General features: G+C 49.7%; 1 protein-coding gene across 5 annotated transcripts in view; it reads left to right on the forward strand.

Annotated features, from left to right (window-relative positions):
* ADARB1 (adenosine deaminase RNA specific B1) overlaps positions 1–12,843 on the forward strand; it is a 103,586-nt gene that overhangs the window by 38,652 nt on the left and 52,091 nt on the right. For 3 of the 5 annotated variants that reach the window (XM_079767230.1, XM_079767234.1, XM_079767231.1), the window contains exon 2: positions 8,916–9,065. The gene's annotated coding sequence lies outside the window, so the exon portion shown is untranslated. Of the gene's footprint in view, positions 1–4,652; positions 4,698–8,607; positions 8,719–8,915; positions 9,066–12,843 lie in introns of those variants that run through there. The other 2 variants (XM_079767232.1, XM_079767233.1) reach the window with 2 other exon arrangements.

Genomic DNA, 12,843 nt, shown 5'->3' on the forward strand with positions numbered 1-12,843 from the left:
TGCATGAATTCGTGTATGGGTGGGGTCTGGCCAGCCTGGCTAGAGGGAGGGGACATGGGATGTTGACCGGCCTGTCTGCTGGTCGAACTCTTGGTTGAGGGGACAATTTGCATATTCGCCTTTTATTATATAGGATATACACTGAGTGGCCAGATTATTATGCGTTCAGAGATCATGATAATCTGGCCACTCAGTGTATATATGCACTCTAAGAATGCGTTTTTGTATCTGTTTTCTTTTGTTCGACATTCTATCTGTGATGCTCCCTGTGGGGTTGGAGTTTATGTTACTGCTCTGTAATATTCCACTGTTTGACCACATCATGTATTTATTCAATCTACTGATAGATATTTAGGTATTTGGGGGTAATTGTGAGTAACTGCCATGACCATTCAGACACACATTTTTGTATAAAAAAGTGCAGGCCTTTGCAGGGCGGCCACAGGAGCGTGTATCTCCATGCCAGTGGGCAGTGCTAGACCACGGTGGGCAGGTGCTCCGGGCACCCTCAACACGGGCACCGGTTGTCTTCCTACCCCTTGCCATTCTGTGGGTGCTCACGGTGTTTCCCCGCAGTTCCAATTTTTATTTCCCCGACGGCTAGCGATCGAGCACTGCCTGTACGCTTACTGAGCACTTGGACTTCCTCTTTGGAAGCGCTTCCTAAAGTGCCCCGCTAAAACCTCGGTCACCAGGGAAGGAAATGGGTGGGGGGACAGTGCTCTCTGCCACAGCTTATGCCATGCCTACATCTTTTTGTTTTTTAAACCCTTTCCCCCCTTAGAAGTTAAAGAAATTGGCTCATCTCTGAATTCCACCTTGGGTGTCTTTTCTGGAGTTACCTGGTTTATTTCGTTTTTAAAAAGGCATAAAGACTTCATAGCCTTAGTTATGGCAAGTTCTCCACGTGTGGCAAGTTCCCTGGAGACACGCGGAGGCTTTTGGCAGCCTCTTCCTGCTCCGCCCCTGGGGACTCCCACAGGCTCCTCTCCTCCGGCTCCCGGCATCTGGGCGAGGGCCTGGGCCTTGTGCTGGGAATCCAGCTCTCCTCTCCCTGTTTGTCCCAGTGAAGAGCTGCTCATAACATGAGAGATTCTGTTCTAATGCAGCCAGGGGGAAACACGGAGGCGGGTCGTGGATGGCCCGTATTCTTCTGGCGGGTTTGGCTGCTGTGAGGTGGGAAAGATGAGCCGCAGCCCCTGCAGCCCCTCTCTCCCCTCCAGGTCAGGGACACAGGCTGTGTTAAAGTAGATGACATGCAATTTACTGCTTGAATGGGGACATTTTTTAGAGTGAAAGGGCCTGTGATTAGTAATAACTGCTGGACCACACGGTGAACTGGCTGTCCTGGCCAGACCGGGTCATGACCCCAGTGTTACGATCCCAGTCTGAGAGCGTCCCCGGGGAGTGAAGGATGAACTGTGAGTTGTAAGGGGCCAAGAGTGTCCCTTGAGCCACAATCCAGAGGGGCCTCCGGGGGCATGTGTGTGTCCCCTGCGGGCCGTGGGAAGATGAGTGGACTTGGAAGCAGAATGTCTAAGGATTTCACACCTCACCTTTTGAGGGTGTTTAGTTTATTCATCGGTGAAAAGGGGAACCTAGTGCTGGCCTTGCTTGAATGCCTTCCCTGGGGCTATTTGGGAGAGGAAAATGTGGTGATAAAACTTAAAAATATTTTGTAGAATGTTAATTATTCATCTTGCCCTCAGCTCTTCCCTTGTCTCCTCTTTTATTTTTTTATCCTCACCTGAGGATATGTTTATTGATTTGAGAAAGAGGAAGGGAGAGAGAGAGAGAGAGAGAAACATCAATGTGAGAGAAACATGGATTAGTTGCCTCCTGTATGGACCCTGACTGGGTTCCGAATCCTAGGTGTGTGCCCTGACAGGGAATCAAACCCGAAACCTTTTGGTGTACAGGACAGCATTCCAACCAGCTCAGCCCTGCCAGGCGCCTTGTCTCCCTTTAGTGGGTGTTGAGAGGGGCAAATGCTTGCAGAACTTGGTCTCTTAAGACTGTTCTCCTCGTTCTGTCAGGGAAGCGCCCAAGACAGATTTGTCTCAGACCGCGCTGACTCAGAGGGCTCTGCCTGCAGGAGCAGCGGAGTGCCTACAATTCTTTAATATCAGTCACTGTGTAATTGAACTCCTTGCCACTGACACAGTTACAGCCCAATTAGCCCATCCTTCACATGTGCAAAGAACAGCTTAGCCACTTCATACATTTTCCAAAGATTTCAAATTGCAAGTCACAATTGGCTTTTACTTTTGTAAGCAATCCACTGTTATGATTAGTCAGTCATATACACACATCACATTTAGGAAGATTGATAGTTAGTTAGTTGGTTAGTTAGTTAAAAGCACTTTAAACACCGGCTGAAGTACCAGAATTCTTTTATAAATCGAAGAGAACCATGATCGAGCACAGTGGTGACATACAGTGCTCTCTCAGTGACTATTGGGATCGGGAGACGGCCTCCAGGCAGCCAGAGGGTATGTGTTAGGCACGTTTTTATTAGACAGGGGCTCGGCCTGAGAGCACTTGGAGGTTTTCTTGGGTCCCACCCTCACCAGGATGACAGCCTGGAGATCAGACACACAGATAAAACAAGAACAATCATGGGAAGGAAACGTCATTTATCAGGTATTATCTGGGGACAAACAGTATTTTGAACTTAGTTCTATTCCTTCATCCCAAATATGCAAAAACACTTTTTTAAAAAAATGATCTAATCTGTTGGTGGTCAGGAGACAGAGTGAGTGATGGTCGTGGTGTCCCTTGTCACCTATTAAAGCTCTGTGGCCCTGGCTGGGTTGGCTTAGTGGATAGAGTGTTGGCCCACAGACTGAAGGGTCGCAGGTTCGATTCCGACCAAGGGCACGTACCTCAGTTGCAGGCTTGATCCTGGGCCCCACTCAGGGTGCATGCAGGAGGCAACCAATCGATGTGTCTCTCTCACATCGATGTTTCTCCCTCCCTGTCTCTCCTCCTCCATTCCCCTCTCTCTAAAAATCAACGTGAAAAAAAAAAAAATCCTCGGGTGAGGATTAACATAATAAAATTCTGATTTTATATGACTAATGTAATCCAATAACCACCTTACTAGTTATCATGAGTGCACCTTAGTGCACACCCTTCAGTTACTAAAAAGTCCCCACTGGATGAGGGCGCCCCTTAATTCCACTATTTAAAGTAGCTGCCGGAGGTAATATCAGACATGGTGTGCAGCATCCTCTGGCCCATCAGGGAGTGTGCGCTAAGGTAAAGACTCCCTCTCCCTTCTCCTCTCCCCAGGCAGACGGTTTCCAGTCCACCTCTTCTCCCCCCTTGGTCTTCATTCTTCTTGTCGTCGTCACCATCACTTCAAGTCACACTTCTGTTTGTTAGTTCGTGTGGGGACTTGAGAAATACTGCCTCTCCAGCTCTTGGTCTTTGTGAGTTATATTTTGAGATTTATATCGACAAGGTTGGAAACATTTGTAGTCTGTTTCCCATCTATCATTAGGCTTTCTGCGCTTTTTTTTTTATAGTTTAGTTTAAAAATGTTAACACATGGAACGTAATATTTATAGTGTCATGATAATATAAATATACTTCACTGCAGAACCAAGTATGTGACTGGAGAAGGCAGAACGTGTAATTCTGTATCACAGAACCCTTACCCAGGAAAAAAGGGTGACTGGAACCTCTCAGTTTCTGTTCAGGTTTCTCTGCAGCTTCCAGTTGCTCAGGCTCCCACCGCGCCTCCCGTCCCACCGCGCCTCCCGTCCCACCGTGTCTGTTTCATGGATTCTGTTTTTGTTTTGCTGGAGCACCTCCTTAACCACTTCTTCATGGAGTGTGTGGCTCATAGACTTCTTGGTCTCCTCACCAATGGTCAGGGATGCAGGCATTTTATCCCCATGCTTAATTGGTAATTTGGCTGGGTCTAGAGTTTTAGGACCCTATAATTTTCCCTGAGAACTCAGAAAGCATTCTCTATGATTTTCCGGAGTCTACGAGAAGTCAGCTGCCAGCTCGATCCTGTTCTTTTGCAGGTAAATCTCTCTGCGTTGTCCTCTCCCTCCTGTGGCTGATGGCTTCATTAGGAATGACCCTTTGCCTGATCTGCTTCTCGTCCAGGCCCCAGTGACCATGCTGAGATCCCCCCTGGAAAAACCTCCGACCGTCTCGGGGAGTTTGTTCTCAAGTTTCAGCCTAGAAGTCCTGTCATGGCCCCTGTTCTTGGGGAAACCCCTGCCCCCTATTCCCCCCATCCAGCACTGCCGTTTCCACTACTCTTCAGGTCACCCTGATGTCATCTGCTTTATGCCTCAGCCATGCAGGCCAGCGCCTTTGTCTGCTGCTCAGTCCCCTTTGTAATTTTGCAGCACTGTTATCATTCGTTCATGGCCCAAAATTACCTTTTCTGCCACTTTGATGGGTTCTTGGGAAGAAAAGAAAGAAGATATATACTTTATCACCATTTTCCATTAAAGCCTTTTTAGAGCGCTCTTAGCCACAGGATTCTGTACCTTGGACATCTCTAACCATGTGATTCTTTCTTTCCAGTGGAAAAACCGCTCAACATTATCAAACAATTGGGAAGACATTAAATGAGCCAGTTCCAGTAAATTTGTCAGCAGCATGTACAAAATTCTTTATGGGACTTCATTTTATATGATGTCAGAGCACTCCATACGCTTAAAAAGAGCTGGGTAATTTTGCTACACTTACCTTAATAGTGTGTTGCAAGTTAGTTAAATGACACATACTCTGAGTAGGATCTTTGCCAATAAATGGAATGGTCCTACCTCACAGAAATGGGGGAGGGGATCTGTGCATCTGTTTTGTAGTAAGGTTGAAGATAATTTATGATGCTGTTAAGTTTAGTTTTTTAAAAAATCATGGTTCAAATGAGGGTGAAATTTTCATCACTGTACACACAAACAATCCATATTAAACTAATGTGAAACGATGAAACAAAACTAACAGTATAATTGAACAAACAAGAACGGCTGTTGAAATGCATGATAAGCAAAAGCAGTCATTGATAAGGAACTGTCTTTGGGAAGCTGCGGGCATGTGGCCTCTCTGTGCAGGTGTGCTGTGGAGTGGCTCTGCGGCCGAGCATGGAAGCCACACTCCTTGGGATTGAATTAGACCTCTGTTAACCCTAGGAACACCCCAAGTGTAGGTGATGAATTCTGAACTTTAGGGCCCCTCAATAATTCACTTTATAGGTTTCCATTGACTAGCCAGGGTTGTATTGGAAAAAGAAAGGCTGTGCAATCTTATTGGTTAAGCACCAGAGAATGGACTGGGCTTGGGGTTAGTTCACAGCCTGGGGAGGGCTGGCTTTGGACTTCTCCGCTAAACCAGCGTGCTCTGAGCATCTGGTTAAAGCTACGGACCTTTCCCTAGGGAGATGCCCCTAGGCATATACACACCATGTTGTGTATAATTTTACTGTTTGCATGGACTGTGACCCCTCGGTGACTACCTGCTCTGGGTACAGCTGGGAAGCCGCTGTTTCTCTCCCTTGGCACTCACCCGGCGGTCTTCCCATCTGTGGGAAACAGGCTCAGAAAGCCTGCAGAGGCCAGGTGTCCCCTCTTCCCTTTCCTCTGGCTCTGCTCTTGGTGCCCTCCGGGTGGGCACACTAGATCTCCTGAGGACACCGCGTCCAGCTGTCCTGGCTCGGGTGCCCCTGCTAAGCTCAGTAGCATTTCCTCCCCGCAGAGGAAGGGAGGTGTAGCGACTTCCTGTGCTTGGTCTTTATTTTCATGGTTGGCAAACGCATTTCATTTGATCAGCTTCTTTACCCCCCCCCCGCCCACCCCCCCCCCCCCCCCGCTCTTTTTAGTTATTTCCTAAAGGCTGAATGTATTTTTTAAGAAGAGTGTCAGGTACATGGTACAAATGGAGATTTAGGAAATAAACAACTTGAAGTATTGAGGAGTCTAAGTTAAAGGACTCTTGAATGGAAACGCCACTGTTGATTGATTTCCAAATGTGCAGCCAACTGCGCATCCTCGGTGTATACACATTGAACTTGGTGGTGATGTCTCTGTTCCTAAGAGAAGTTGACCAGTGGTTCTTAATTCCTGTAGCGTCGGCCACAGGTTTACTCCAAAGGCGATCCTGGGCTCATAACAAGGGTCAGGAGGTGCTCCCTCTCTTTGCTCTCTGAGCAGTGGGAGGTCTCTGTTCCCACACGCCACTTGCTCTTCTCTTTATGCTTTTTGTTCCCATTCTCTCTCCAAGATAGCGCACTTCTTCTCCTGTGTCTTTTAGGATTTCTCCTAGTGAGGGTCACTGCTGGCAGTTTCTCGGCTGTGACTTGTTTGAAAACATCTTTACTTGCTGTCACTGTGAAGAGATTTTTGTTGGGTCTAGAACCTCGGCGGGGGGGGTGGGGGTGGGGGGGCACCATTGGGCTCTCACTGCCCCCTGCCGATTCTCCCAGCTGCTCCTTCAGTTTGCCAGGGAAGGTTTGTCATTGTCCAAGTTGAAGGAACGGTAGTCAGAGCAATTGAAAACTGCCCTCTTCTGCCATTTCTTCTCTCGATTTTATCATGTTGGTTGTCAAATTCTATCTGGCCCTTCACGGACCCTGGATCCTCAGAGTCGCCCAGGCTTGGTTCATTCCTCCACCTGGACTGTCAGTCACCGAGTCCCGCCCCCACACCTCCGAGATACCTGATTTTTCCAGTCTCTGCCCTCCCTCTGGCCCCAGAGGTCTTCGCAGCCTCTGATCTCAGCCCTCTGGCCATTGCCCACAGAGCCCTCCGAGCTGCCTTTCTGAACACAGACTGGGGTTTCTTTCTTACGTAACATTTGTCTTGTCCGTGGTGCCTTCTCCCAAGAGGCCTTCTGCCCTCCTCCTCACCAGGCATCTCAGCCCAAGGCCGTCTCTCTGCCTTCCTGTACCCCAGCCTCAGTGACTGGCCCATTCGCATCTGCTCGCTGGTGCCTGCTGGCTTCCCTCCTTTGGTGGTGGGTACCCGTCCTTAGGACTAATTAAGCACTTGGAAGCCACTATGAGAAGTTGGGGAGAAAGCTTCTTTGTCTAAGCATCCTTCAATCAATTGGTTATTTACTGTTGTTCACTTGTCTTGAGCATATCAAGCCTCTGTATCTTGGAGTAATTGGTGTCTCTAACCATCAGAATCTGCTCCGTTGAAATCTTTGTTTAACTCATGTAATCGATTTATGCAGCTACAAGGTAGAAAATGAGAGTACTTATTTTTTTGGCAGAGTGAAGCCTTAATTTCCAATCTAATTAAATTATAATGATAAATATCACTTTAGAAGGAAACACAATTGCTTCATTTAATCAGTGTGATTATTACCAGCACAGCCAATCCATCCAGCGCTGAGTGACACGTTTATTTTAGTACAGCTAGTTCTGTACTTGCTATTAGTGCGAGGCGTGCTACATCTTACACAGCCCCTATTTTACCAGCATGGCTGTGGCATTTGGATTTCCTTGTGTTAGGAGGTAGTCAGATGGGAACCTGTGTGGAAGCCCCTCGGCTTGGTAAGTGGGGGGGGGGGGTCACGCTATTTTCAAGGGGGATGTCTGGAGCTCGGGAGCACTCAGCAGGAGACTCCGGAAAGGCGTGGGGCTGGGTCACCCGCCCCAGCGTGTCAGGAGCTGGAGTCACAGAACTGCACAGTGGTGGGCTTTTCTGTTCGTCCCATCCGATACCTCTGGTTCCCCCTTTCAGTTTTTCACGTGGCTGCACTTCCTGCCCATTTCACCTGCGGATCAGGCATTGAGAAGGAGCAGGGTCTAGCTCTCAGCCTTGTTACTGACTTGCTTCCTGTCCCCAGACCACAGCTTCATGCTGCTTCCCTCCCACCTTCTCTCTCCTTCCCTTTTGCAAGGAAGACAAAGCCTTCCCTGTCCTGACTTTTCTCACACTCTTGCCACCCTCTGCACCTGCAGTGTTAGCTCTTGTCCACCACGGGTGGCTGGTGGCCCTTGTCGGTTTTCATGTGGTTAATTGCATAACAACTCCTTGGTCCCATCACTGTTGGGATGGTCCTAGGGGGGTCCTGGCCCACGGTGCAGGTGAGTCCAAGCAGTCACAGCCGGGAGGTGGGGAAGGTCTCGGGGAGCAGTCATTTCTCACCCACAAGGACCAGTAGTTGTGGCAGGAGCCCCGGTGGCCTGGGGGGACATCCTGGTGGCTGGACTTTCCGCACAGTAGGGGCTCCTGCCCACTCAGACCCACCTCATCTGCACTCCAGCCTCAGTCTCCAGGGCCCACCAAGGTACCCACTGGTTCCTGCCTTCCATGTTAGCGCACAGGTCTGCCCCAGGACTTCCCTTCATTTGGATGTCAGTTTGTTTTTAAAAAAGAAAATGTAATTTTACTTACATAGGTTTTGGAAGTGTATTAGCATGTGGAAACGTTCTCTTTCGTAACTTGCAGGTTGCGACCATTCTTACCCAGAGAGGGAATGACATGCAGACCTCCATTCACAGCCTTGTGGTGCCTGTGCGTGGAGGGCCTGTGGCTCCTCGGCCTGGGCAGCAGGGGGCGGGAGCCGCCTGGGCCTGCGCGGTTCTGTCTGCACTCACACACGCTCACCTTGCAGGAGGGAAGCTCACACAGGCAGTGCCCGTGGCCACATTCCTTGGCCTGTGGCTTGGTGCCCGTTGGCTCTAGTGTGTTGGGAGCAGAAATGGATTGTGTTTGTTCCCCTTGCGTCTGCCTGCCCTGGCAGGTGGGATGAAGGCATGATCGATAATTGTGTATCAGCTTTAAAAAACAATAAGAACACATTAAAAATAATTGAAACTTGTATTCAGGAAGAAGATTTTTAATTGAGTATTTATTATCAGAGCTCACATCTGAAAGGGTGAAGAAGTATCTAAGATTGAGTTACGTTCATGTAAACAATTGAACCTTTTTATTACACAGAGTGAAGTCTCTCCAGTTGGGCGTGGAGACCTTGACAAGCAGCTGAAGAATCCTGGCCAAGCGCATGTTCCGATGACCTCAGTCCGACACGCACTGACGGAGGCCCGGCCCCAGGATCAGAGCCGACACAGGAACTGAACTCACTCCAAGGTAGGTCAGAACCTGCAGACATTGCCAACATTCGCCTGTAAAAATGACTTCTGTTTGATGTAAAGCGATCACGCTTTCTTGAGTCACTCCCAGCAGAGGTGGTTGTTGCCGGGGATCCCTCTGCGATCCCCACTGGTCCCCGCGGCCCCTGCAGGCTGGAGCCCTGCTGCCCTCAGAGACTCTGGGGCCTGGAGCCGCCCCTGGCCTCAGGGCACCGTGTAAGGGTTGGTATTGCCTTCAGCCTTTTACCGTAAATCATTTCCTTTGAGGTGATCAGAATAAAATTTCCTTAGTTCTTATTTCTGGTGACTATTATGAGATTCACCATCTGCTTTTGAGAGAAGTCGACACACATATTTGGGGAGTGAAGATGCACCCGTGTCTGACCACTGGGTTGAGTTGGTGGCTGGAAAGGCCCCGCTGGTCATTTCTGAGTCGGGAAAGGTCAGGAATGTAGGGTAACTGGTTTCTAGGGAGACGTGTACCGGAGTTTCTGCTTGATCCTCAGCTGACGCTTTTCTTTGGCACCCAGGCAGTAAGAGCTGAGGGGCAGGGGGGAGGGCGGTGTCGGGATGACTTTGTCCTTGGCTTGTGCCCCTGAGTGGAGTTTATCTTCAGCCACAGATCTTCTTTTATTTGGTCGTGATACGAAATCAGCTTCTCTGTAGCTTGATTTACTGAAAGCTAGAATCCCTGGGCTGGCGGGGTGTGAAGGGGACCTGTGCCTAGCGCTGCAGAGTGAAGTGTAGTTGTGACCACCTACGTGTAACAGGCTGCAGGTGCGAACCACGGCGTGCGTGATGCTGCTTATGTGGAACAGCAAGTATTTTTATTTGGTGTAAACAGGCATTGGAGAAATGAAGTATTTATAATCTTTTGCACAAATAAATTGTCCTTAAAGCCATAGAAAAAAATAATCAGGCCAAAGGAGCTCTCCGAAGCACATGCTGAGAAAGCAAAGGAGAGGGCTGCAGCTAAGCCGTCACAGCGTTCTGAGTCAGGTCTCCTGCCTGTGCACTAACCCGTGACTGCACAATAGAAGGCTTGTATTTCTTCTTGTGTTCCACAAAATGAGCTAATTTTGGCAACAAATAGTCTGATATGTATGCTTTTCCTTTTTCAGGGTGGCTTAAAATAAACTAAATAAACATGAATTTTTTGGCTAAAAGCAATATTTGCTAGTTGAAGCCCTCATCACCATAGCCCCACGTGCCATCGATCTCTCCGGACCCTCTGGCATGTCTGGCAGGGGCGCTGTAGGCGTGCGGCCTCCTGTTCAGTGTCGGGCACAGATGCCGCTCTTGCCTTGCTTATTCCTTGAAAAGATTGAAGTTGTTTCTGTGTCTTCACACGTGAGAGTGTCTCCGAGGTTGGGGCACCTTGGGGTGGACTCGGGCATTCCTGTGGTGTTGACCCAACTGTGCACATTCGGAGAGGGGCCCAAGGGAGCCTGGACTCCTGTTTAACTTCGAAGCCCTCTCCGTGCGTCTCATTGCCACCACGGCATTCTTTTTCTAACAATTACTCAGTAGCTCCCCCTTTTATTCTGAAATTTGTAGAAGATACTGCTTTGTACACTTATAACCATAATTTTAAAAAGCGCTATACTACCCAAGTGGAAAAGGGAAATTAAGAATTCATACTAAAATAATGTTGGGGTCACTATGTAAAAGCTCAGGCACCACTGCCCTCAAAGGAGCCACTGTGACGGACACCTGTGAAGGCAGGTGGCGCCAGGTGCTGGGTGACGACCGGAGCCATGCGGCGGAGCTGGTGGTGGCTCGTGGATTAGCTCCGAAAGAAACAGGTGCAGCCCCCCTTCTTCTCACGGTGGTTACATTTCTGGAACGTGAGTGGGTGTGGAAAGTATCGTGTTGTATGTAAAAGTAGGGTCTGGGCGTGGGGATGGGGAACCCCTTTCACGTACACGTTGTCCTTCCGTGCGGGACAGTGTTTTGCTTCTGGACGTCCTGCTTGTCCCACGTAGTGCCCTCTGCCCACAAGGTGCCTGGAGACCCCACCCTATAATGTGCAGACCCTTCCACATGGCTACCATGAGCACCACTGCCGCCCACCACAGCCACCTGCTGGTGGCCATGGGCTGGGGGAGCTAGTCGACAAGGACCAACAGGGAGCATAGAAATCCCATCGCCTATCCAGTGTTGGGTGCATGTGCTGTTCTTAGGAGTCTATGGGTGATGTTCCTCCAGCTGTTTGGTGTCTGGTCGTCACTAAACATAAAATAATGGATGCCGATACCTTCAGACTGATGCGTAAAAAACGAAGAGGTTGGCTTGTAGATGCAGGAAAGTCTGGCATTCTCCCACCCTTGCTTTTTTTTTCAGTTTCTCTGCAGGCATCCGCCGCAGAAGGCGCTTGTGGAAGCACAGCAGCGCCCTCTTGTGGACCTTCCTGTGCTCCTGATGTGCGATAGTTCAGGCCACCCGTCAGCCCAGCCTAGCTGTGCCCAGCAGCCGTGTACCACCACTGGCCATGGGCGGGCTTGCCTGGTTTTACAGCCACGGGTGATGAGGAGAGATCCGTGGGCCCCATTCTAGAAGGAAAAGGCACCAAGTTGCTGGAGGGAGGTGGGGGGGCTCGGGGGGGGGGGGGTCCCTTGTTTCACTGGCACTTCCCAGGCAGGCACTGGGCAAGGGACGACATGGCCTGTGGCCTCAACATGAGCGTCTGGTGGGCTCAGGGTTGTGGTGTCTGCTGGTGCTGTGACAGCAGTGGGGAGACAGGTAGCCTGTTCTAGAGGCAGAGGCGGCGAGCTTCATGGGGTGAGCTGGAGCTGGGTCTTGAAAGAAGAGCCTGTTATCCGGGCAGTCACTTGGGGAGGTGGGCACACGACAGGAGGGGCTGTGGAGCAGGGGCGGGGCAGGAGCCCGCTGCAGTAGCCTGGTGAGCCTGTGGGAGGGGCATGGAGGGGAGGGGCCTTGGGTGGATGCATGTGGGGGTGGGGGAAAGACCAGACCTGTGTTTTGCTTCAGTTTTTATCAAAGTGATGCTGTCAAAGTGAGACAAATCACATAATTTGGAAGGGCCTTTGGTAAAAAGCACGGTCCAGAGAGCTCACCTCCCTTAGAGGCAGCACTGAGTTATTTTAAAGGGCTGTGGCACTCTGTGTTTCTGGATCGGTCAGTGTTAGGACCAGCTGCAGGAATCAGAGACCCAGCACAAGGGAGAGAAGAGGCTTCCCCCCACAGCAGTGTCTGCTTGGTGGGCAGGGCTGGAATGGTTCCAGCTGTCAGCGCCCCAGACGCTTTCTGTCCTGGTGTTCGACCTGCCCTGTGAACTCACGCACAGTTGGGCATGTGCTGGAGAAAGTATGACAGAGCCGCCTGCATGCTGTTCTTGAGAAGGTCCCAGGAGCTGTCACGTGACACTTCTGTTTTCATCCCAGTGGACTTACTTTTAGTCATGTGACCATGACTGGCTGTAAGGTGACTGGAAATGTGGGTGCTCTGCCTCGAGAAAGAAGGAAGGATGTTGGTTCACAGATGGCAGTCCCCGCCGTACGCCCCGTTTCTAAAATATATACCTGCTCTTTTTTTATTGATAAGTTTTAGACATCAGCTGATGACTTTTAGTTCAGATAGAGGAGGATTTAGCTCAATTACACTTCTCCTGCCTTCTCATCTCTTCCTGGGTCGGTTAGGAGTGCTTTTGGCTGAAAGTAACAGAAAACATGACCTACCATGGCTTAAACAGCAGGGGATTTATTTCTTCATTTGTTTCATTAAGAGTAACATAAAGGTAGGTTTTTACTAGTGTT

Source organism: Cnephaeus nilssonii (genome assembly GCF_951640355.1).
Source record: "Cnephaeus nilssonii genome assembly, chromosome: 3".
In the NCBI taxonomy this organism is placed as follows: Eukaryota; Metazoa; Chordata; class Mammalia; order Chiroptera; family Vespertilionidae; genus Cnephaeus; species Cnephaeus nilssonii.